The 25,021-nt window shown below is 39.1% G+C and overlaps 1 protein-coding gene across 2 annotated transcripts in view; it reads right to left on the reverse strand.

Moving 5' to 3' along the window:
• The window catches only part of zfhx3b (zinc finger homeobox 3b), a 355,565-nt gene that overhangs the window by 153,134 nt on the left and 177,410 nt on the right, over window positions 1-25,021 (reverse strand). For both annotated transcript variants that reach the window (XM_015049272.1, XM_015049125.1), the window contains exon 4: window positions 6,604-6,941. The gene's annotated coding sequence lies outside the window, so the exon portion shown is untranslated. The remainder of the gene's footprint in view (window positions 1-6,603; window positions 6,942-25,021) is intronic.

The following is a 25,021-nucleotide window of genomic DNA, read 5'->3' on the forward strand; positions in this document are numbered from 1 at the left end:
GGGGGGGGGACGCGACGAGATGAAAGATGACAGGTAGAAGCGACACAGAAGGCAAGTACAGATCTAAGATTTTCCCCTGAGGTCAAATCCAAATCCTAGCCATGATGATGTCATCTGTCTTGTTTGGACCAAACAACAATGAATGCAGTTTTTTTTTTTTTTTTTTTTTTTTTTTTTTTTTTTTTTTTTTTTTAAATAACTATTAATAATTCATGAAGCAAAATAACAATAAATGACATGTGGCGCAGAGGAAGGAAATCATTTTGAATGGAATTTGAAAAAAAGAAAAAGAAAACAACACCCAAATCTGATTGTCGGTAAATAGACGGTTATAATAAAATAATAATTACACATAATGAGGAATGCTAACCTAATCAAAGACAGTAAGTAAATCCAGAATAAAGGATGACCTCAGTAGCTTCAAATACTATCTAATTTCACTTTTTCTGTTTGCCTGCACATCAGAAATCACTCGCTGGGTTTCTTTTCTAAAATAAAAAAAAAAAAAGGAAACAAAGGGAAATACAGACATTACAATTCCTTGTTGTAAAACAGTCCACAGCAGCTCATTTGAAGCTTTGTGGGATCAAACCTTCAGACAGCGTGGGAGCTCACCTCCCCACTTGTGTGACTGTAACTGAGGTACGTTTAACCTCTGTAAGCTCTCAAACTCTAAACTTTGTTCAGGTTGCCGGTAAGCCCCACTGATATTTGCTGTGTGTGGCAAGCTGTGGAAGGGTGGAGGTCACAGAGCTTTGCTTGTCCATCAACTGCTTTGGCCTCTGAACTTGAAATACCTCAGTAGAGGTGAGGGCCTCCCCCAGTGCCCCCCTCCCCTCAGTATAGCCTTCAGTGTTCCTGCAACCAATAAAACCAAGTGCCTGGTAGAGCTGTTTCCTTTTTAAGGTGTTAGCTTGTAAAGAAGGTTAACAGTACAGGTGTTTACTTTTGCATGACAGGTACACCACCGAAGGTTGAGCGAAGATCATAAAATCAAGAGGTCTGCAGCACTCCATAAAATGCTAACTTTCATGCTAGAGTTGGTTATAAACACTGAGACATAAACAGAAAGTGAAGTCAAACCTCATAAGATCAGATCTTAAATAGAAACATATCCTAAGAGGCCTTGCATATTAGAAATAGCTGTAAGGCAGCCTGCTATCACAACTTACATGTCATAGAAGTTTGCAATGCAGATGACCTTGAAGTAATAGAAAAAAAAAAAAATTCTTATTTTGATTAATTTTTTTTGCATCTGTTGTGTGTAAAATGTGATTATTTTTTATTATTATTATGGTTATTTTTACCATAAAAGAGTCCATAGCAACAGCTACTTGATTACGTGAACACATGCAATCAAATTATGACACTAGTGTGGATTACACCATGTTAGAAGAATATAACAAAAGCTAAATATGGCCACATCAACACTTAGATCACAAAACCCGACCATCTAAACAAGCCATTGTTTCTGTTTATAACGGGGGGGAGGGGGAGACATGTCAACATAAACAAACAAAATAAATAAACTGCTTTTCTGATCCAAAAGGTCACACCTTCCCCCAGGTCAGATGACCAGCAATGACTTCATATTCTCTTTCACATCTGACAGGATTACATGTGTGCACAGAATCACACATTTCTTCACTTCATGAAAGCTCAGTTTCAACACACATCTTGAACCTGTTTTATAACTCTAATAATTTCATGCAGGACTATTGGAAGCCTGTTACCAGTACTTGGTGTATTAATATTCAAGGGGATTATTTTAGGCAGGTATTAATGGAGACTTTTTTTTTTTTTTTTTGACATTTTAGCGAAATGGTACGTTCCAAGAGTGTTGACAAGCTTTTAATTTTATATTTATTTTAGGTTTCAACCACAAACTTCAATATATTTCACGGGGGTTTTTATTTGATAGACCAACAGAACGTGTGATTAGTGTTCTCAAATTAGCACTTTGTAGAACCTTGCTTTTGATGCATTCCAGATTCAGATCTTTTGGGTCTGAATCTTTTGGGTTCTACCCAATTGGCGAATCTAGAAGCAGAAGAATTTGTTCTGTTTTCATTGCCAGTCAGCTCAGCCTCAGTCAGATTTGATGGGGAGACTAGGAAGATGAATTTTCAAGCTTTGTTATTAATTGCTAACTGGATTTTGGTCTGGAGTTTGACATAATGTATAGATTAAAAATGTGTGCATCTGATCATAACTCTGTTGTAAGGTGACGTCCCAGTCTCGAGTCTTTTACAGTGCCTTACATGCTTTCTTACAGGATTACTCTTCATTAAGCTTCACATTATCCCATCTCCTTTGACCAACTTCCTAGTCTATGCTGAAGATCATCCCCCACTGCCAAATAAAGCCATGTTTCACTGTGGGTGACGCACAGGGCTAGCTTTATGCCAATCATAACCTTTTTGCATGTAAGACAAAGCTTGATTTGGGTCTGCTCTGACCAGAGCACCTTCATTTACATTTTTTTATTTTTTTTTGTTGTTGTTTGTTTATTGTTTGTTTTTTTTCTCCTACATGACTTGTGGACATTTTCAACAAAGGGATTTGTCTTGCCACTCAAAAGTCAGTTTTATGCTGTACACTAGTAATGGTCCTTTCTACAAACTCCAACTTTCTTCCTGAGACACCATTGTCTCCTTTTACATAAGTTTAGGTGGATTGCCATGTCTTGGTAGGTTGTGTGTACACTCTTACCATTTTTCAGATGATGAGTTGAACACTGTTTGATAAATGTTTATAGTCTAGGTTGTTGTTTTATAAGCTAACCCTATTACCTTAGATATGTCATGTGTTTGCTGGTCTGTTTGGGGTTTTTTTACTCACTAATGTTCCTAACAAACTTCTGAGACCTTCAACTGCAGTTATATAGACTTTAAATGGTTTGTTACATTAAATCCTAATAAAACACATTGAGGTTTATTATTGTACTGCGAGCAAATGTAAACAGTTTAAGAAATAAAAGTGCTTTTGGAAGGCACAATTTTTTTTTTCCTGATGTAGGCTTTGTTTAGTGTCTTAAAATGTCTAGTTTTACTCAGAAATGTCCAAACTGAAATCTTGAGGTTGGTGTATTTTGGGGGTATATTTGTTTAGCTGAAAGAAGTGATTAACAGAAAATAACAACAATTAAGCCTATGCTTTTCTTTGATGAATAAAACAAGCTTGACTAAAATTTGATGGCACTATTCATGAAAACTGTTATATGAAAAACAATATTGTATTGTCAGAGAGGCTTTGTTTACAATCCTTAATGTATTACTTGTAGTGCTTCAGCCCACTTCAATTTACAAAGACAGATTGGAGGTCAAATCCAAATCATCTTGTGTTTTTTGTTTTGTTTTGTTTTTTTCTTCAAGACAAAGTGTCTGAGCTATACTGATGATGTGGCGTTTTGGGCCATATTCTGGTAGCTTCTGAGCATTTTGTACATTCATGTGAGTTACAACAACTGCATCAACCTGCGTTTATTCCACCTTTTGATGTCATGCTTCTTACTGTCTGCAAATACAAGTCTGCGAGAGGGAAGGCCGAGGGAAACGGGAAACGGCTCTTTACAGGTCCTGTTTAGAATTGTAAATGTATAGCATGGGCACCACTGTCCAATTACATATATCTTTCATGTATAAAATCATGCATGCCTTTTTTTTTTTTTTTTTTTTTGAACGGGGAAACCCCCCCAAAGGGGAGAAACCCTGGCTGCAGAAGAACAGTGAAAATAAGGTCGAGTGTCGGAGCCCTGGAGCCCTAATTCAGCACGCAGGAGAGGCGGGAGGGATGATGCTTTCCCCCCAGATGGAAATTCTTTTTTTCTCCTGAATTCAGCTTTATTATCATTCCCCTCCTTGGAAGGCAGCTGATCTGTTTGATCTCAATTCAGATTTTATTGAAAATTATTTCCAGATTGTGGCAGTGACGATTTCTGCATTAACAATTTATTATTATTATTATTATTATTATTATTGTTGTTGTTGTTGTTTGTATGTTTTTATATAAGCAACCTTAACATGCTTTCATAATAAAGTAAAACGCAGACTTATCTTTGTTTGCTTGTCCTTATTCTCGTTATCAAAACAAGTGTGTTTAGATCCTTAAATCCAAGTGACTCATCTCCTGCTGGTTGTGCCATATTTTCTTCCATTGTTAAAATATTCTTCCTTGATTTCATGAACCAATTTCTCTTATTATCAGGCATAATTTCAAGTGAAGAACAATCTCCTCTCTGTGTCATCGATAAACAGTTTTACCTTTTGAATGAAGGATATCTGATATCGTTTGAGTCAAAGTCACTGCAGGGAAACGAAAACATGTTTTCAAAAACAAAATTATTTGGTACAGTGCCAATAACTTGGGTCCAGGACTTGAATGTCGACGGAGAGATGCACTGGCAAACTAAAATCAGAAGTTGAAGGTCTGTGCATCACAAAATTGACATTTTTGATGTCAAACTCACAGACGTACCAAAAACTCTTTCAATAAACACACAAACATACAATGTGAGCTTGTGGTCACAATTTAACAGCAAAAAAAAAATCCACTTTGGATTTTCTAAGATTTTGAACATTTAAATATGACGGCATACACACTTCTTTCAGGATGAAAACACGAAAGCGCACAGTTGGTAAATGTTACTTTGAGGTCATTTTGAAGCTGGTTTGCACTTCATTTCACATTAACTATATGTAACTGCATACATTCGCCACGCGTTGGCATGTGCACCTTCCCCGTTTCTGATGGGATCATGTTAACTGTCTCCTCTCAATCAAATAATATTGATGGAATATGTGCAAAACAAAGGCATGTATTTTAAGAAATAAATCTGAACAGCAGGATGTTACACTGGTAAAGAGATAAGCAAAGTAGTGGTTGGTTAATGTGGCATAAAGTCTGGTTTGCAGCGAAACTGCTAAAATGATCTCACAGATCCTGTCATAACACGAACAAACGAAGATGCTCAGAAAACACATCCTTCAAGAAGGTTGCTGTTGAATTTTGACTCATTTCATGGCTTTCTTTCTTCTCCCTTTTAACAAACAATTCTATATTTTAAGAATCGCTAACAGAAAACATCACGCATCTAACTCAGAGCAGCTCTGTCCGCACAGCACCGTGCCAAATTTAGTGAAATAGATGAACTTCCCCTCTCACACTCACACTCACACACACACACACACACACACACACACACACACCACATCGTCTGTATGTCTACTGTAATAGATATACACACACAGAAGCACCCCGATAAATTCAAATGTCATTGAAAGATTGACTAAAAACTTGCTGAAAATGTTATTACAAAAGATCAATAAGAAATAAGCGTTTTTTACATTGAAATGTCAACTGAAAGGTATGTATGTATTGTACATTACAATACGGACTCTAAGATACATGGTCAGGGCTGTTTTTTAAAGAACTACTACATAAATGCAGCTTTACAAGGAGACTATCAAACTGTAACTCAGCTGAGGTGTTAAGGAAGCCCAGGTAGCTTTAAGAGACAACGGCTAAATGAAACACAACGGGCCGAACAGGCAGAAGACATGGGTCACCAAATCATCACTGACTAGTGAAATTCACACTGGACCTCAAAGCAGTGCATCAGTCCAAATCTCACTCTTTCTCCAGACCCTAGGACCTTGTTTATACATGAAAATCTAAATTTGAATCAATCTGAAATGCTAATTTTAGAATAGTGAGAAACAGCCCTGTCTTTTGTTCCTCCTTACCTATATTTCCAGACACAGTCTCTGGTTGACATGTGATCAAACACAAGGCATGTGACAGGCTAAACATAGAGCTTGAGTACCTTTTCCTTTCACATTTTTCCTTCCACTCAACTTTCTATCCGCATGCTTGGATAAGGTCAACGCAGTGACCTTTCAGGGCTCGGGGTTCCTGTGCAGACTGTCAGTGACTGTCTGCTGGAAAACTGCCACATTAGCAGTTACAACTTATTTAATCTGTAGTAAATATTTGTTTGGTTTTCATTAGCTGTGGCCAATTATGATCAAACTCAACAGAAACAACATTAATCCTCTGCAGACTTTAAACTCCTCACAATATTTTTGCTCAAACTTCGTTGTAAAACAGTTTTGTTTCAAATCAGCTGTTAGTGAGCTTTTCAACGTTCCTATAAGCTGCCTGGATGTTTACACACCCACCGCATGATTGTGAGGTTAATTTGATGGCGATAAAATATGTGACAGAAAACCTGTGAAAACCGAGGCTCTGTTCTTTCTTCATAGATATGTGTGAATGAAGCTGAGAAGAGGATTAACGCAAAAGTGACTGCATAAAACAATGCTTCCCTCAACATATTGCTGAACGTTGCCAATATGAGTCCTAAGCTTCCAACCTGAAGTGTGCGTGCATGGAAGGAAATTTCAACACATTCAGAACCTCTAATCCAAGAGCAACAAGCAGAAAACAGGGCATGTAGATGGGATATTTCTCAGCCAGACATTGCTTCGCACCAAATCCTAAAACAAACTAACCATGTGGGGAGCAAGTTAGCTACAAAGACCATAAAATGTTAAAGACCTCAGTTACGGGGCCGCATAAGCAGTGGGGTCTTCACAGCCTTACCTGATGGAGGTTTTCGGTCTGAGTGTCCCCTCTCTGACTGCGTCTCCAATTCGGGTGTCTGTTTGAAGTCAGCGTGCAGAAAGGTCACGCCCTCTTGGTCTCGGCACGCTTCTTGTGGACGGCCCAGCCACAATTACTAATATCGCGATGGTGGTTCTTTGTGTGCAGAAAAATGAATGAAAAGCGTAAAGCTATTGATTCGGTGCCTGGGCACCTGAAGTTGTTTTGGTGAGATACTCCTAGAATTCCAGGTATTTCCAGGGTTTTCCAAAGCTATGTGGTTTGGGATTTAGGGACTCCCAGGTCACACGAACAGCATATCAAGATGACAGCATCGCCTAGAGTAAGAAGAGAAGAGAAAGAAAGACCGGACTTAGGGAGATGGTTTCAACACACTTGGAAAACATTACAACAAAGGAAAACAAAAGTTCCATGGCAGTCCTCTGTAAGCCCCGCAGTTTCTGTGCCTCATCCCGGAAATATGAGCACATAATAAATGTCTTTCAGGGGAGGCAAACCAGAGCAGTATGATTTCCATCAAGACTTCAAAATTAATCATCTGTTTTCAGAGTCAACAAAATTAATCTATAATTATTTGTATGCTACCACTGCTGGACAGCCTCGCATGATTTCAAGATTATATTTAATAGCAAATGAACTGCTGTGAGTAATTTCTTTTCTCATACCACTGAAGACTTTTCAGATGAAAAATGAAAAGAAGATTTGCAGAGAAACTTAATTTCCTTGTAACTGGAACAAGTCGTATTCCTGTAATAGCATATATAATTGCCTGTTCTGCAGAGGATCTCCAGCACATGACAACAAAGTCTCATAAACAATACTTATTTATTCAACTGTCAATTCCAGCAATAATAATAATAAAAAAATAAATAAAAAAATACGTCTTTAAAAAAAAGAAAAAAAAGAAAAAGAAAAGGCTTTGAATTCCACGAGGGCCTGGTTTGTGAAGCTGGGTAAATATGCTTGTCATGTGTTCCAATAGTTCCACAGCGACTGAGAGTTAGTTTGGGAATGCGGCTGGGATCGGCAGACAGCTTGTGATAACTGAATTGCTTTTTTGAAGCTACATCCATTTGGAAGCACTGTGCAATGTTTTTTTTTTTTTTTACCTCTGTGGTTAGGCTGGAGTTAAAGCCTGTGTTTAATTGTTCCCATGAGTTCCTAGCGTGGCGCTGATAAGGAGCCCTGGGAGCAACATTTAAAACTGCAGCTGAAAAATAACTTGAGAGTCTCTGGCTGCAGGTCTGATAGAGTGACGACAGAGTATCCACACAAAGCAAAGACAAACCAAGACCGGTGAAAAGGGGAGAAAAACAAGACGAGGCCGACAGCAGCAGCAGAGGTCGAGTGTGACTGTAAGCTGCGCACAGCTGAAATGTTTCATTTGCTTTTTTTTTTTCTTTTTTCTTTTAGTGTGCGTGTTTTTTTTCCTGACTTCAGCTTCTTAGAATCCACTTGAAATATCAATTTCAATAATGTTTCTTTCAAGCGATTTTAAATAAGGGGGGCACAGTGTCTCACTTGCTAATCAATAACTAAATTATTTTTATGACACTGTTTTGTCAGCAGTTGCAGCAGAAGAAGAGCAGCGCTGTTAATTTGTCATCCCTGCCTGCCCGTCCCTCGTGCTCCGTCCAAGGCCACGACTTCCAGGGTTTGTCGGGTGAGACCTGTGGGAGTGTGTGTGTCGGATCAATAGCCCACCCACAGCAGAGCCGCGGGCGATCCCTGACCTGGGGTATTGATTAGGCCCAGCTCAGCTGCCAATAGCAATGTGCTGGATGTGACACCGGGCTAAAACAGGAGCTGAGGAAGGGGGATTCCGAATTGCCAGTGGCAGCCCCACAGCACACCGCAGATAAAAGTCAATTCCACTTAACCAAATCACTGACGACTAAATAGTTAGCAGATACAAGAATGCACAGAGTGTGTGATGGCAGCAGCTGGGTGGCTTTGGGGATTTCCCTTTTCCGTGACCTGTATCGAAAGAGCACAAATGGCCAGAAGAGGCGCATGTTTGTTTGTCCTTTAAATGTGGTCACAGCTCCGCCTCTTGGCTACACCTGCCTCATCTATACATTGATTCCTGTAGACTGAGCATTCATCAGGTGTTTAGGATTGACTGATGTTCACTGATATTTAAGGAATTTGTAGCACTTCAACAGAGAGACAAAAAAAAAAAAAAAAAAAAAACCCTCATTGTGGCAGCTCAGCTTTTCTAAATGAGCAAACCATCAGACTTTTAAAAGCAGCTATTAGTTATGAGTTTTTCTGTGGCGTTTTCCTGTGCCTGCACACTCAGATGTAAAGCAGCTCCGTTGCAATTGTCAGACTCCTTTCGATCCATTTTGCTCCCAGTCATTACGAGCCAATATTAGAGTAGTTTACATGTCACTTTACCGGTACTTTGCCTCATGAATGCAATTCTGTGGCTGGTGATTCTGCGTGCATTCAGCACGTATCTATGACTCCATATCTCTCCTGGTAATTGCTGAGTGACAGAAAGGCAATACTGACCACTTCATTATAAGACGGCTAGACTAACTGGACAGTGGCCTCTTGGCTCTGGGTCACTCAGGCCAGACTGACCTTATCTGCCCAGGTCGTCAGGGGTCAGTCACCCAGGAAGTGTTAGGACTTTACTAAGGTTACCGTTAGTGGCATACGAGGTCAGCTGACCCAGGCGAATTGTTCCTATCAGGTATTGATTGCAGTTTGTCTGCTTCGGCTGAGGTTAGACTAATCTCCCAACACCAGGGTCTCAGGGGCAAAGACTTCAGGGTAAAGTTAAGCATTGGAACTAACAGCAGTGATAGTGCAGTTTGTGGATACAAGTGAACATAAGAGGGTCCACCAGAGGAGCTGTGGGGATTTGGGATTTGGGAAGAGTGAGATGTAGCAGCGAGACAGAGACAGTGATTGTTCATTCTTGAAAAAAAAAAATAAAATAAAATAAAATGTCGTATATGGGCCATCAAACTTTGTGCAGGGCAATTTTTTTCCACAGCAAACTGAACGCTTGGAGTCAGATTTGTACCACTCACTACTTTCTAAAATCTTATCTTTATTTTTCTTTTTTTTTTTTTTACTTTGACCTAATATCTACTCTATACAGCAGCTTACGGGACATAAACCACACATTTTATTGTGGCCAATCTATTCTAATGCAAAACTGCTAGAAAATCAGACCCTCAGCTTAAAAACCAGTGCAGACCTGGACCATTTACTACATCTAAAAATCACAATGAACATGACAAAAAGGAAGATGGCACAATAGAACAGCATTGCACCAAAGCATGGCTCATCCTATTTTCTGAGGAATGTTTAAATAGGGAGCAAAATCAATGTTCTTCATTATTTCGCCACAATTTCTGTTCCACTAATAAAAGAAAGAAATAGGTAGGGATTGTTTTATTAAATAGATAATACACATTTTATAGGGAAAAGCCATTTTGCTAAAATATCTGTTCCTTTCAAGAACAGTGTAAAGCAACGCTGTAAAGCAATGGATGGAGTTCTAAGCACATAGATTTTAATATATACGGCTGGGATTCAGGTTTGGCAGATGTTTATTTGGAAATTATTCAGAAACAACAGATTGTTAAATTGCAACTACAGTTTAACAATCTGTTGTTACAGAGTACAAAAAAAAATTGCTCAAAAAATGTCATATTTAGCAAATAATATTCTTCGGATCGTTTTAGAATGCATTTTTTTTTTCCTTTCAGCTCTTGTTGATGTTTGCATCCGAGATTTTTAGTCAAATGCAGAAGGCACTAATCAGTCATTGTTCAAACAGCGCTCCATAGCTCCAAAAGTTGGCATCTCTTCTTTGAGCCTGCCATCTCCTTTACTACAACATAGGGAGACAAATATATGAGATTGTTAGTCAGTAACTATGTGTGTATTTGTGTGTGTCTGTGCCCGTTAGTGTCTGTGCAAGCCCCTTTATGTACATACTAAAGCATCTCTGTTGCTCGTTAACTCTCGTCTCCCTGCAACTGCTTGCCACCGTACATATTAAATCACATTAATGGCAGATGAGCTCTTGCTCTGGAGAGACAGGCGTCTATTTGAAACTGCGTTTTATTGCACTTTGTTCCGTTTAATCAAAAAAATGCTATGTGAAGAGATAACCCGGTTTTAAAAAATCTCAGATAAACAGCAAAGATTGCATCTTTAAATAATAAATGACCCTCTGCCTCTTACAGACGGGAATATGACTGAAAATAATTGAAGACAACAATGTCCTATAAGAGTACCGCTCCTGCAGTGCTGATTCAGAATCCCTCATAACTTCAAACGCTCAGTCATAAAGTATGGATAATCTGCAAAAGAAAAGGCAGGCGTGGTTGTTTACAATTTCTTTCTAATTAAGGCTACAGGATGGGGCATACTGTGTTAAAGTTGATGTCTGTTTGTAAGACTTTGCCAAAAACCCTGTAACTGTTGGCAAATTAGGGGTGGAATGGAAAAGCGAAACAAACAACGACACTCTAATATGATTTTCAGTCATGGAATAAATATTTCACAATCTGTCTACATTTGACACACTTTTAGTCAAGAACAAAGGATTCCTGGGGAACAAATTGCACAAACTGAAGCTTGAGATAATAACCTCTTTGACCTGCATTAATTCAGCATGTAACTGTGTATATGATTTCTACTCAATTTCTATGGCGCTTTTGTTTTAAGCTGATCAAAATTTCTGTTGGTAGGTATGGAAGGGGCATGCTGAAACAGATCAAGAAGGGCTAGTCAAAACAAGATGGTTGGTTTTTGAATTGTTCACTAAAAAGGATAAACCAGCTAAAAAAAAAAAAAAAAAAAAAAAAAAAAGCAGCAATGCCTTATTACTGTTGCTTTTTGACTCTCATTAGACTGCACACAAAGCTGCCGAGTAACATGGCTCCTAAAACAACAGCTATGGTGTTCACGCAATATAGACCATCTACCTTAACAGACACAGTTGTGAGAGTAGAGAAAATGAAGCAAATAGCATGCAGATGAAAGTTTTTACGTCTTCTATTTTTTATTTTTGGGTCTGTGAACATGCGAGCAGTCTGCTGTGTGTCTGAGAGGGATAAGGTAGTGCTTGATGATTAATCACTGGACATAATAACACTTCTCACCACGAGCTCACAGTCCAGCTGATTCTGTGATATGATTGAGGCCGATTAGAAAAGAGAAATAATCATTCCTGACAGTGCATTCATGGCACACTTTAATGACATCTTCTGATTGGACCTAGTGGAGAAGATAATGCAGGCTTTCTTTGGAGTGCCTTCTAAGATTATTTCTTTAACTTCATGAAAAATGGGGAGGGGGCATGGGCCTGGATGCTGCTGATTTGAGGATTAAGATAAGATGACCTTTCACATTATGTTACTATGTATAAAAGATGAAGTTTACAGTTTTTTTTTATATAACATTAGAGCTTATCAATGGCCAGAGCCTCCATGAAGCCCCTTTGAACATCACAATGGTTTTTGTAGGTTGGTGTACAACAGGTTTCTACCCCCCATTGTGGGATTACTGTGCCTATGCGTATGTGTGTGTGTGCAGAAAGGGGTGTGTTGTGGACACACATGGTTGCTTTTTCAGACTACACTGAAAAACTAATCTTGTGTAAAAAACTTTATTGTCTCTCTTTTATGATCACTCTGGACAAATAATTATAGGGTTATTAGTAACTCTCAGTATTCCGTCTGAACCACGCTTTGATTTTCGTACTTTTCCAGACAAAAAAATAGTCTGGAAAAGGAACCTTTTTGGACATTTTTTAAAGCATAAATACAAATGGGTTTAGACATCAATTGTCAAAATCCACTTATCATCTCTTTGTTACAAAGGCCTGGTGCCTGTCTCCTGTTGTCAGTGAGCAAGAGGCAAAAAACACTCCAACAGATCTCGTGTCCATCACCAAAGGCAATTTAGAGAAAACCATTGCCCCAATATGCAAGTTTTTGAATAGTAGGAGGACCACTTGCACAGGGAAAAGTTGCAAACCCCTCTGGACTAATCGCAGGTCGAAATTCAAACCTGGGACCTTCTTACTGCAAGGCAACTGTGCAAACAAGTGCACCACCATGCAGGCCAAAATTAAATTTAAATGGGAAAATGTTTAATAAACAGATTCTATATTTTCTCCCAGATATTTCAAAACTACTAAGTTTGTAATTTAAAAGAAAATAAGGATTTTTGTCTTTTACTCTCCTGGTGAGACACAAACAGAGAAAGCAGATATTACTTCCACACTTCTGTTGAATATCAGCATCTGAGGATGCAAAAAAAAAAAAAAAAACTGGCACTAGGAGGCAAAGTGTCATTTGTTTTATATTCAAACTAGCATGTTTAAAACATTTTCTTGAATCCTGTAAGTCACTCAACTGTCAGTTACAAACACTATCACTTGTTTCAATCTCAAAACAAGTCCAACTGTGTTTGAAGCAAGTCAAATGATCTCACCCAGAGGGCTGGTTTGTTTTCTCTTGTCTTGTGTTAAAGTAAACTGCACTAAATAACTTAATTCTAATAAATTCTGCACTGTTGCGAGCACTGAGAGTGAATGACACTGTTGGGATCATAAATCTTCAGCAGGATCAAACTCTCAACTGGGCCGGAATGAAGAACCATAGGCTTTCACTGGCATCAGACTGTAGTGGCCAACTTCTTCAGGCTCCTTTCATGTGGGAGGCATTGCGTCTACCCCCCTATAACTTACAGCCCGGCTCTGCAGGGACTTATTTTTATAACCCCCATTATTTTCAATCATAAATATTCAAATCCAGATCTTAAATCCAGAGCTTAGTGAGGAGAATAGCCAAAAACAACATGCGGCTCTTCAGCTTCCTCCAGCTCTCACTCTTCTATAGAAACTCATTATAAAGATTAATACTGAAATCAAACAGAATGCTGAGGCAAGTCGGCAGGCCCCCGGTCAAAATAATGCACATCGTATGAAAAGACTTTGAAAGGGTATTTTTATTTTTTATTTTTTTGGTCAAACATCGCTGGCTGTTTTGTTCTTTATTTGTTTGAGAGTTTTTTGACAGATTCTGCATTTCCTTTATTTGCACTGCGAATTAATATTTGTGGTTTGAATATTAATCCTGATTCACGAGTGGATTAGTCCTCTATTGTCCCCTGAGTGCTGAGCCCCAAATAAAGGCACTGACATGGAGAAGAAATCTACACCTCTGTGCCCCACAAACAAAGGCCTCTGCACCCAGAGATAACACATGTCCCTGAAACGGAGACTCCCCTTCGGTTCCCCCTTCGACTGTAACCCACATGCAAGATCCTCTATCACCCTTTTCCACCATTCTTTCCCATCATCTCTCCCTTCCTCTTTTCCTCCCTCTCTCCTTTCAGAAAAAAAAAAAAAAAAAAAAAAACTTTGCCATGGTAGATTTGCAAGGCAATTGTGCCCTTAAACTGTGCCTCTCTCCCAGCTTATACCATGCATTTTCCAGAGTTTATCAAAGAATACAATGGGGTTATGCTTTCACCATTATTCTCCAGGCAAGAACAGTAATTTAAATGCACCAGTACTACTGAGGCAGGGTGCAGCCCTGCTGTCTCACTATGGAAAAGAGAGAGATGAAAATGTGTTACAAAAAAAAGCACGCTGCATTACTTTGTTGACCTTTCCTGTTCTCATAGTTTACAAACAGCTGTGAAGCTCCTTCCTCTGGGCTCTTTGTACATCAGAGACTGGGACTGATGGAGGCATGCCATGCTTAAATCAACCGCTTTTTCTAACTTACTTCCATTGTGGTTTGGAAGAACATAACCGAACAAACGCACACTATATCCTGCCACCAGAGCTGTTGGAAGAGAAACGGAGGGAAGACGTACTAAAACAGACACAGCATTCTGCAAGCGGGCATGTCTTTAGCAGACTGTGAGGCAGAAGAGAGAAATCCAAAAAACACCCATCCCCCCCCCCCACCCAGAAGAGATGAGTTTATTTTGAATTTTGTACGCATTCTCACTGTAACTTCAAAAATTACTCGCTTGCACCGAAACACGAGCACTACCGAAGCTAAGTGCTGACGAACGCGCCAATTAACACCTAAGTGGCAGCCATACTCGTGGAGTGCCTCCAAACGGACACACGCGTCTCTTCTGCCCATTGTGAAACTAAACAGGGAGACACATGCTCCACAGTGGCTCTCGTGTGAATTGTGGTCCAGCGGAGCGAGTCCCTTATTTTGCTCAACAAAAGCAAAAAATCTTTTCAATCAATTTTTTTTTCAGTTTTTAAAAGTTCTTTACACATAAACAGCCCATTGGGCATCAACGGCAACTCAAATCGCAAGTTCAGCGTTACCAGTTTTGGTGTACGGCCATTTTATTTTATTTTTTACAGTTCTTAGAGTGATTTACACCTTACACAGTGTAGGACAAGGCCAACTCAAAATTGGCAGGAGAAGTAAAAAAGCAATAGAAAACTCATTGACAGCTAACTTTTTCTCTCCGTAGCATGAGTGTAGCTCCTCCACTGGCCGTGCCACTCGGATCGTTGAGCTCCATCACCCATATCAAAAGTCACCGCTGGCTTTGAGGTTCAGTGCCATTTAAAAAAATAAAAAGAAAAAATAAAAATAAAAATATTGGCAAACTAAAAGGAAGGAAATGCAGAGAATGATGAGGAAACTGTCGGGGGAAGTAAAGAAAGTGTTTCTGAGTATCGAGGAAAACGAAGGACGGAAGCCTGGAAACATAAGGGAGGAGTGCAGAACAGGATCTCTCCGCAGACCTGGTCAAACTGATGAGAACAGGCAGCCATAGTGATGTCATTATGTTGTTAATCAATCTCCTGATGTCTGCGTGTCTGGATGGGGAGATACTCACAGTCTAGAAGGGGTTAATGAGAAATCGATAAGAAGGATGTGCTTATGAGCAGGACATGGGGAGGAAGGGGGCACGGAGGAGGAGATAGGAACAATGTTTCCTGTGATAGCAGAAGACTTCCCAGATGTTATCTGTCATTCACAGCGTTCTGGTGACCAGGTGTTTGGGCTCAGTGTGGTTGGAGTGGATATCCATGCAAGTGGGAGATCAATACGGGGCAAGCGGGATGGTAATACTCACAACCTACACTTAACAACACGGTGGTGTCTTCACAACGCAAAATAATAGAACACTTGCAATGCAGCTAGCCATTTAACCCATTTACCGATATTGTTATTGACTTCAAAAACCTTTACAGCTGAGAATTTTATTTTATTTTTTTATTTATATAGATTATATGCTTGACCTGCATCGGCAAGACATGGATTTGTCTATTACAGGGAACAAAAGGAGGAGTGGATTTGAAAGCAAAGGTAAAATGAATGCAGCAGACATTAGCTAGGGTATTTCTGAAGGCCTGGGGGCATTTAAAGGGGTGGGTGTTGGGTTGGAAGGGGGGAACCCAGACCAGGTCCCAGGGCAGCAAGGCTCTTTGTAGTTGGAGCATTCTGAACAAGCCAGAGGCTTACTGCTCTAACCCCAACCACTCAGAGAGCCTGTTTGGGGAAATTACACCACAGCGTAATAATTAATCAAGTAAACACCAAACTGCTTTGATTTGGATTACATTAACATATTATCAATAATGCATAAATCAAATACAAATAAACACCTCGGCATAATGGCATGTTTAAGTAGCTAAAATTTATAACTAAAGTGGAAAAGCTCATCTTCCTCAAACAACATGGAAACCCACAGCAGAGTACAGAGGAAGCAGCAGCCACTTTTTTTTTGTGGTTTCAGAAGCCCCGATTTTTTTTTTTTTGCCACTTAAACTGCCTGGGCTCATCAGCTTCCTTTTTCATCACAGCATCATCCATTTTAAACCTTTTCCGAGGGGGAAAAAAAAAAAAAAAAAATTATGAAGTCATTTATTTACTCTTAACAATGGCAGAATGCGTCAGGCAAGAATAAATAAACACTGATGAGGCACCGAAAACACAATGCACAATAATTTGTGCAAAGCTACTCCAGGTTTGATTCCAAAAGTAGCAAAGCAGATTGAGGAAAAGGAGTTAGTCACTTTTATCATCGGCAGAGGAGGGGAATCAGCTCTGCTTTTGTGTCTTCACTTAAATGCATGTTCTGTTTTTCACAGATAAGTTGTGTTGTTTAAAAAAGCATCCGTTCTCGTCTTATGCTTTGTTCACTGGGGGAACTTTATGCCCAGGGATTTTCGAAACACAATTCATCAAAGTGGAACGTCGGTCTCTCTCCTTTTCTTTTTTTTTTTCTGAATTCCTAATCCTTTTTGCTGCAGATGAGAGATTTGCTGTTCAGACTCATTAAGATTAAAGCATTTTGCTAGAGTTATTTAAGAATGCAAAGTTCCATGTGAGACCTCTCAGAGTTCAAAACAGAAGAAAATCCTATTGACACGCTCGGTGCACTTGGGGCTGATCTTACCCTATATTTCTATATTTGGTGTCAGTGATTGAGTGATAGCATGTGGAATGTCTTTTTCCTGATGCAGTATGGTTTAGAGTTGTGATCACCTTTTCTTCACGTGGTTAAAAGACTGATGTTACAGCATATCAAGAGTTGAAAAATATATATGTTTTGAAAACTGCCAAAATGTTCTATCATATAGTGAGGTGTGTGTGTGTGTGTGTGTGTGTGTGTGTGTGTGTGTGTGTGTGTGTGTGTGTGTGTGTGTGTGTGTGTGTGTGTGTGTGTGTGCGTGTGTGTGTGTGTTTTAAATAAGAAACAATGTCAGTAACACAGCACTGTCCCTCCCTGACCTGTTGCTGCCTCTGTGGATCAGCTGGCTAAAAGAAGGCGACTGTTTTTGCCTCACTTAAAAGAAAAAAACAAATAAATGTTTTTGAAACATTTTAAGTAAAAAAAAAAAAATCTATGATTACGTGGATTAGAAGCATTAGAAACCATATTCATATCTGTTGGCTCGCTCTGATCTTGTCACTATAAAAAGCAGGATGATAAAAACATAAATATACGGCTCAATAAAAACATGAACATCACCACTGAATTCAGCAGGTGTTAATTCTTTGCTTAATATTTTTGCTTCAGAAACAAAAATAATGAATTAATACCATAGATAACATTATAAAATAATAGTAAAAACCCATGTATATTTTTAATTTAGGACCCATTGTTAATTTTCTGTCTTCACTTCATTGAGATGTTTTTTTTTGTTGTTTTTTGTTTTGTTTTGTATTTTGTGATTTTATTTTTATTTCAGCATAAGCCCGGCTATGCTTATGAAAATTCAATTAGGCCAGGTAAACAATTTTCTTTTCTACTTTTACTCTTTAAATTAAATACAGAAATTACGACCATTTTTGTTCTGTTTTTAATTACTTTGTTCATTCCTCCGGCTATAAAAATACATTTTATGGTATACAGCAAGTAAAATAGTTATTGAACAAATCAAAGTTTTTGGAAATTTTTTCAAATATTTCTACTGACATGAACTTCACAGTGGATTTTAGTAACATCCCAAGAAATTCACACATACAAAAAAAAAAAAAAAAAGAATCAATAATTTAACTTAATTTCAAAGAAAGGGAATGAGACGTGGGATAAGTATTGAGCAGATTAGGGAAAGAATGTGCAAAAAGACAACTAGTCAATATTTAGAAAACCTGTCAATATTTAGCAAGTATTCCAGCTGCTTTGTCAAAGTTTGCTGGTTTAATATTATCATGGCCTGTAAAAACGTCTCTCATTTCCAAAGTATTGCTCAGAGTGGTATAGCTGGTAAAAGCAAAGAGACCTTCACAAAAATGTCTTACTCTTGCAAATCACACTAATGGCAATGGTTACCAAAGCATTTCTTAACTTCCGAATGTTCTAGCGTGGGCCACTGAATCCATAATTCAGAATTGGAAGGAACATAATTTCACCATAAACCAGTCATGGCCAGGTGCCCCTCACAAGATTTCTTGGAGAGGAGTAGGAAATAGAAATCAAAAGAGCTATCTAACAGCCAAGGAGCTTTCACAGCGAGCTCAAGAAAGACTTGGGAATAGCAGGAATAGCTTTTCCCCCCGTGAAAATGATAAGTAATTCCTTTAACGGTAATGGCCTTCATGCAAACTCACTGCAGAAGATCTTGCGTAAGTAAAAACACATGATTAAAGCTCGGCACTTGTTTAAAGCTTGTTGCAGACAACTTGAGCGAGAGAGCAAAATACCAGGAGAATATACACTGATGACATTATGCCAAAGCTGAAGTACACAGATGTCACTGCACTCGCCACGTTTGGGAATAGAACGGTTCTGCACATCGTCCCTTTATTTTACTGCAAAAGTGAAGTTTGCAGGTGGGAACATCATGATGTGGGTTCCACTTCAGTCCGCAGTCAGACTGAAGTGGAACTGCTAACTCGTGGCCATGTGGTGTCAGGATGTTTGTATTGGCACACACTGAGCCAAGCTCCAGTGAAACTCCTCCCACTGCCGTATTTGTCAAAGGGTTTTGTCATATATGTTGCAGAAACCCTAGAACCTTCAACATTTGAAGATAGTTTGGAGGAATGGGTCATAATCACACATAATTATCGCAAAATCTTTGGATTCCATGTCAGAGACGTTTTAAAGTTGTCATTAATCAAACAGGGTTTTCCAAATAGTATTTGATTTAGTTGTGTTATATTTCTTAATACTTTCTATGTATAGTGAGGATTGTGATGATAATGGCATCTGAAAAAAAAAATTGGAAAAAAATAAGTTGGTAAATTACACATTTATGGTAATCTTATGAAAAGCATTTTTTGTGTTCAAAGAACACAGCTGGAGCACAAAACCAAAGGACCTCAGAGGGTGGCTTGGTTTTGTGCAATTAAAGTATTTTATAAGTTTTTGGTGTAAATATTATGAGAATGTGTCCTTTTCACATTGGGTTCTCATCACTGAGGATCTCCCACAGGCCCATGCATAGGAGTTAAAGGCTGAATTCAAGTTTTGTCCTCATTTGTGAAATTAATTAACTTGCTTAATAACAAAAGCTGCGACTTCAAATGAAGACATCTGGATCCATTCAAACCATTTTGTTTACAGGTTGTGATAACTATGTACAAACTAGCAGACAAATTAGCTGTTGTTTCCCAAAGGAAATAATACATTAAACCCATGGACCATAAATGTGCAGCAAACTATGCTTTCTAGAAAGCTTTTGGCAGCAGAGTTTTGCCATGTAGGTTTATCACTCATCTGGCCGGACAGACAACTTTTAACACATTGCTCGAGGCGATGGTAGTATTTTAGCAAGAAAAGAAATAATCATTGGATCGGACTTAGTGTTAGTTCTCTGCCTAAGGAGCTTTAATATTAATGTTTTTGGCTGGACACTCAGAAGTCTCTTGGCTGTGCTCGAAACCTCCTTCGACAAACTTTTCCAGCTCCAAGTGTTGCAATCTGGTTCCATTTTACAGCTGGCCTTGAAATTGTAACAGAGCGCCTTTCTCTCCCGGCTCAACCGCATATTTAATCCCTGTGCTTATGTCAAACTTAATTAAAGGACCTTGTACAAAAAAATAACAAGTAAGACTTGTAGGAGAGAGAGAGAGAGAGAGAGAGAGATGTGGAGCATTAGGCAAAGGAGAGAGAAAAAGGGACAGAACTAGGATGGTGGGAGGCGTTTGGGGAGGGATAGCTGAGATATTCGATGTGTGGATTTAGTTTGGTAAATAACCAGATAAAAAGCGCACTATGTGTGCAAAAGTAAAGAACCTATCTATGATTTTAAAAAGCACAGGGCATGAACATCATGTGTCCTTACATATGATATACTGAACAACAATTAGAAGATTTTGGGTTAAAAAAAAAAAAAAAAAAAAAACGATCAAGAGATGAAATCATTCACACAGCCTTTGTGTGTACGGTTGTGCACATAAAACTATTCATTCCATAGAGGTGGAACAGCCGGGGAGTCTGTTTAGTCTGTCAGTTTAAAACTATTACCTCAAACTCTGAGAATATGAGTTGAGCCTGTCGTGCATCGACATGGGGAGACAGCGTTGAGAAGAACAAACCTTTGAAAAGTCTAAATCAATTTTTGGGGGAGTAACATAACAAACGCTTCACCGCAGCATTGAAAAGGGGTGGGAAGGGGGGGGGATCTCTCTCTCTCTTTTTTTTTTTTTTTTTACGCTTTGAAAAGCACATATTCATACAATCTTCATAAGGCAAAACAGAATAAATGCAGTATACATGAAGTCTTTTGAAAAGAGAGATGACAGGACGGGAGAAAGCAGAAAGACACGGGGATGCTCCTATACGGCGCAGACAAAACAACCAGGAAGACCATCAATGCTACAAAGCCCTGCATTTTCTGTTGATTTTTTATTTTTATTTTTTTCCCCTTTTTTCCTGCACTACACATTTTGCACACACCTTCTCACCCACCCACCCTTTAGGCTAGGCTGTTTGGCTAAAGGCTTCCAAGCTTCCCAGACAAGACATGAGTGGCCAAGCAATGGCCCAGAGGAGGGGGGAGAGGTTCCCATGCCACTGGTGCTGGAACCGGCGCGCCACCCGGAGGTATTTATAGCAGGCCAGCTCTAAAGGGCCAGGACAGAGGGCATGCTTGTTTTTCTTTCCATTCCCAAGGCACTTCTACCAGGCCTCACATGTGGGTGTTAAATATATATCCAAATACTGGGAGCAACATTGTGGGGGCACAGAACAGGAGGCAGCGGGTTCTTTCGGAGCAAGAATGAAATGGGAAGAAGGGGTTTAGAGAAAGGAAAGACAGGAACACAGAGTTTTTTTGTTGAGGTTGCAATATTAAAGGGATGAAGACATGCAGTTCAATTCAAATGTACATAGTGTAAAAAGACAAATATTTTATTTTTTTCACTTTAAGATGAATTTAGACTAGTTTAATTTCAGTTTTTTTAGTAGAATTATAATAAATAACTATTAAAGCTAACAAAAATAATGAGATAGATATGTATTTTTTCATAAATTTGCCTAAGAATTTTCGTTTTGACCTTATATGAGTTTAGTGAACCAGTTATTTTCCCACAAGTTTCTTGCAATGGTTTGCTGGAATTTTGGCTCATTTATCCATAGAAAGCACTTTCTGGGTGTGAGGGATTTACTCACTCCCTAAGAGGTGCTGTTTTGCATGTTCTTTATATATTCTGGGTTATTTGGGTGAATGTATTGTTTTGGGAGGTGGTTTGATTTGTTTTAATCATGTTTCTCATCTCTTTGAGGTCACCTGGTCCTGTGTTGCCGTGGAAGCGCGCCCATGAGCAGCGCTGACAAGGACCTGGTGTTTCCAATCAGCCTCATTGGGAAAATCCATTTTCAGAGAGGGAGAGATGCATTTCTATTTTGACTGGATTCCAGATTGTTTGTTTCTAGTTTTGTTTTTAGTTGTGTTTGAGTTAATGGTAACTTGATAGACACTTTCTAGGTATAGTTTAGTGCACATGTTTGTTTGTTTTTAGCTGAAAATGACTCCACCCCTCTAATTAGTTCAGATGGGAGCCCATCCTTTAAAAACCAGGTGGTTGAGATGAGGGGGAGATTCTCCCTCTTGTTTTGACAAATGTGTTGTGCTGATCTGAATGGAACTGAACTGTAAGGTATGAAACAGAAGATAAAAGAAAAGAAATATATTGAGTACACGACAACTGCTGACTCCAGTCTCTTTCCTCTTGAGTCGTATAACCAACACTGGGTTATACCCATGAAAGAGCAAATTAAATCGTCCCATCCTGTGCTGCTCAGTGGAAACGAGGCATTTGTATACTGTACTGTTACTGTTTTTTCTTATGTTGCTTTAGGTGAAATAGCCTCTACCTTTCCTCCAATTATAGTAAATGACTTCCTTGACAGTGTACAAAAACAGTTTCTTAACCACCTCAGCAAACATATTCACGATGTATGTTGCTCTTGTGTGGTTGATCGATTCATCTCAGTTCAATCATGTTAATCTCTGGGACAAAAACATAAGATGATCTCCCAGGATTTTTCTTTTTACTTGCACCCAAATATTTCAACAGATAAACATGACACCTTCCAGGCGTCTGAAAACTGCACAAAATGATCAGTTAGATATTTTAAAGTTCGTTATTCTCTTCCTAATATCTCGTTTGATTTCTTTAGATTTTTTTTCTATGATGCCACAGAAACAGCAGTAGTCTGAGGTTTGACTTACATTGGCATTTAGCAAATTGACAAAGACGAAGTGAAAATTAAAACCAAGCTGAATGCATGTTATATACAGAAGACAGAAATCCAGAAAAAATAAAGGAGGCAGTCATACGCTAATGGCATCCCAAACATAAAAATATATAATGGCGTTCACATGCTTTGTCTTCCTGCTTGGAAATTTCAGAGTGAGATTAGAGTATGATGAAAACAGACCCTATAAATACGCACCACTGTGATGAATATAACAGTGATAATGGGTGCAGGCATAATTAGATCAGGAAAGTAACGGACGCATTGAAGTTTGCTCCGTTTCTGTGTTTGAGAATTTCATCTTCTGTCTGATGCCTGAAGAATGGCAGAGCGAACAGGAGAGTGGTAATCATTTGGGTCTGTAGGAAGAGCTCTTGGGGCCCCATCAGTGACGCTTTCTCCTGTTTTAGCTCTTTGCTCCCACACACAGCTCTGCAAAAGCCACTGTGTTCTCTGTGTTTTTAATGACTGTTTGACCAACAAACAATTAATTTGGTGCCCAATAGATGCCTGTTAAAAAAATAATAATAATAAATAAGCAGGAACAATAGAGTGTTCCCAATCGGGGAGTTGGGCCCAACCGTCAGTTCATGCAATGTTTTCATCCGGTTCTCCTCATTTGATTTTTACCTCCGTCAGCAGCTCCCTCACTTTCCCAGTTTAGATCTTTAAGTCCTAAGACTTTAACAGCGTCCTGGCTAAAGCCCTCGTCCAAATCCCAAACGTACCAAGGCCATCCCACTAACTGATTGCGTCAGAAAGATTCCACAGCCGTAACCTCTATTTTTTCATACTTGTGGGAAAATAGCAGTTCATGTTTCCTTGGATGCTTCACACATTCCTCACTATGTCTTCAGATTACAGGGCCCCTGCAGCCTGGACACTGCCAAAGCCACTCCAGAGGAGGTGTTTGGTGTATAAGAGGTGTGGCTAAATGAAAATGGAAGAGGTTTTTATGTGTGTGTTTATTTAGGGGGGGAGTTGCTAAGCGACATGAACTCAAAAAGGCAGTAATTACATTTCTCAAAGCCTGATGAGTGTAACAGAACTTGGACAGGAACTTTCCAGCTCATTTAAGCTCTTCGAACACAGCTGGGGATTATAGATAACAGAACATCTGGAAGTCACAAAAATACCTCTCTGACGACTGATTCAAACTAATTCAAAAGTTGCCACATCTTGCTGTGAGCGACATCCCAAAACCACAGATTTGACAGGCCCAGTATTTCTGCTTTCGTTAAGAAAAAATAATAAACTGACATATGTAGCAGTATAGTAATTATGCCAAAACTTTGTGCATTCTATATTTAGAAGCACTGTTTCATCAGATTTGGGACAAAGACTAAGGGAACATGGAAATCACATCAAATTTCTAAAAAACTGTTCCAAACTCATTATATTGCGCAACCACCAGCCTCATTTTCAAAAAGCACGAGTGGCACATACGTCAACATGTAATCAACTCAGCCAACAAACTCAAACCGTCCCTGCTTTGTTCTCGCCGGCTCCCAACACACACGCTCGCAGAGCTTCACAGATATGCAAAAGTTTGGTTTCATCCCAAACTCCTGACCTCAAAATTTCAAGACAAAGGTAGTTAGGTTTGATTTATGCATGCCTCCACTTAGGATGAAGAGAACAGGACAGAGTTGCAGAGCAATTAATTCTGATGCTCAAAACATTATTAATGGTAATGTTTAAAACATCAAAGCCACGGCTGACGGAGAGACGCAGCATTTTCAGTGAGGCGAGGTGGAGCAGATGAGCACACTGGAGTCAGTCAAGGTGAGGCACAGGGGGTGGAAGTCATTTACCTCCTTGCAGATTTTCATTGAGAGATCATGGAATTTGTTGGCCAAAATCGGTTAATGCTTTTGTATGCAGGATTTAATTTAGGAATGTACAGTCTCTTTCACATTTTCACATCATTTTTTAGTACAATGTCATGTTATTAACCAACAAATAATAGTGCAGTTTGATAGCTAGAAAGATGTCTATGTGGAGGCACATGGAGGGCCCGCTGCGGTGTGTTTTGAGCGTCTAGCGTGGCGCGATTTGAACTGTTTGGAGAGTTTGAGGCGTCGAGTTTTTTCACCAGCATTCTCTAACAAACCTCAGAGGCTTTCAAATAGTTTATCAGGTTTTAATTTTCCCATTTTTTTATTATTATTACTTATCAACCTTATGTATGCAAATATGATAAATAATGTTTAGGAAA

This window comes from Poecilia latipinna, unplaced genomic scaffold (genome assembly GCF_001443285.1).
Source record: "Poecilia latipinna isolate Pla-1442-1.1 unplaced genomic scaffold, P_latipinna-1.0 Scaffold3, whole genome shotgun sequence".
In the NCBI taxonomy this organism is placed as follows: Eukaryota; Metazoa; Chordata; class Actinopteri; order Cyprinodontiformes; family Poeciliidae; genus Poecilia; species Poecilia latipinna.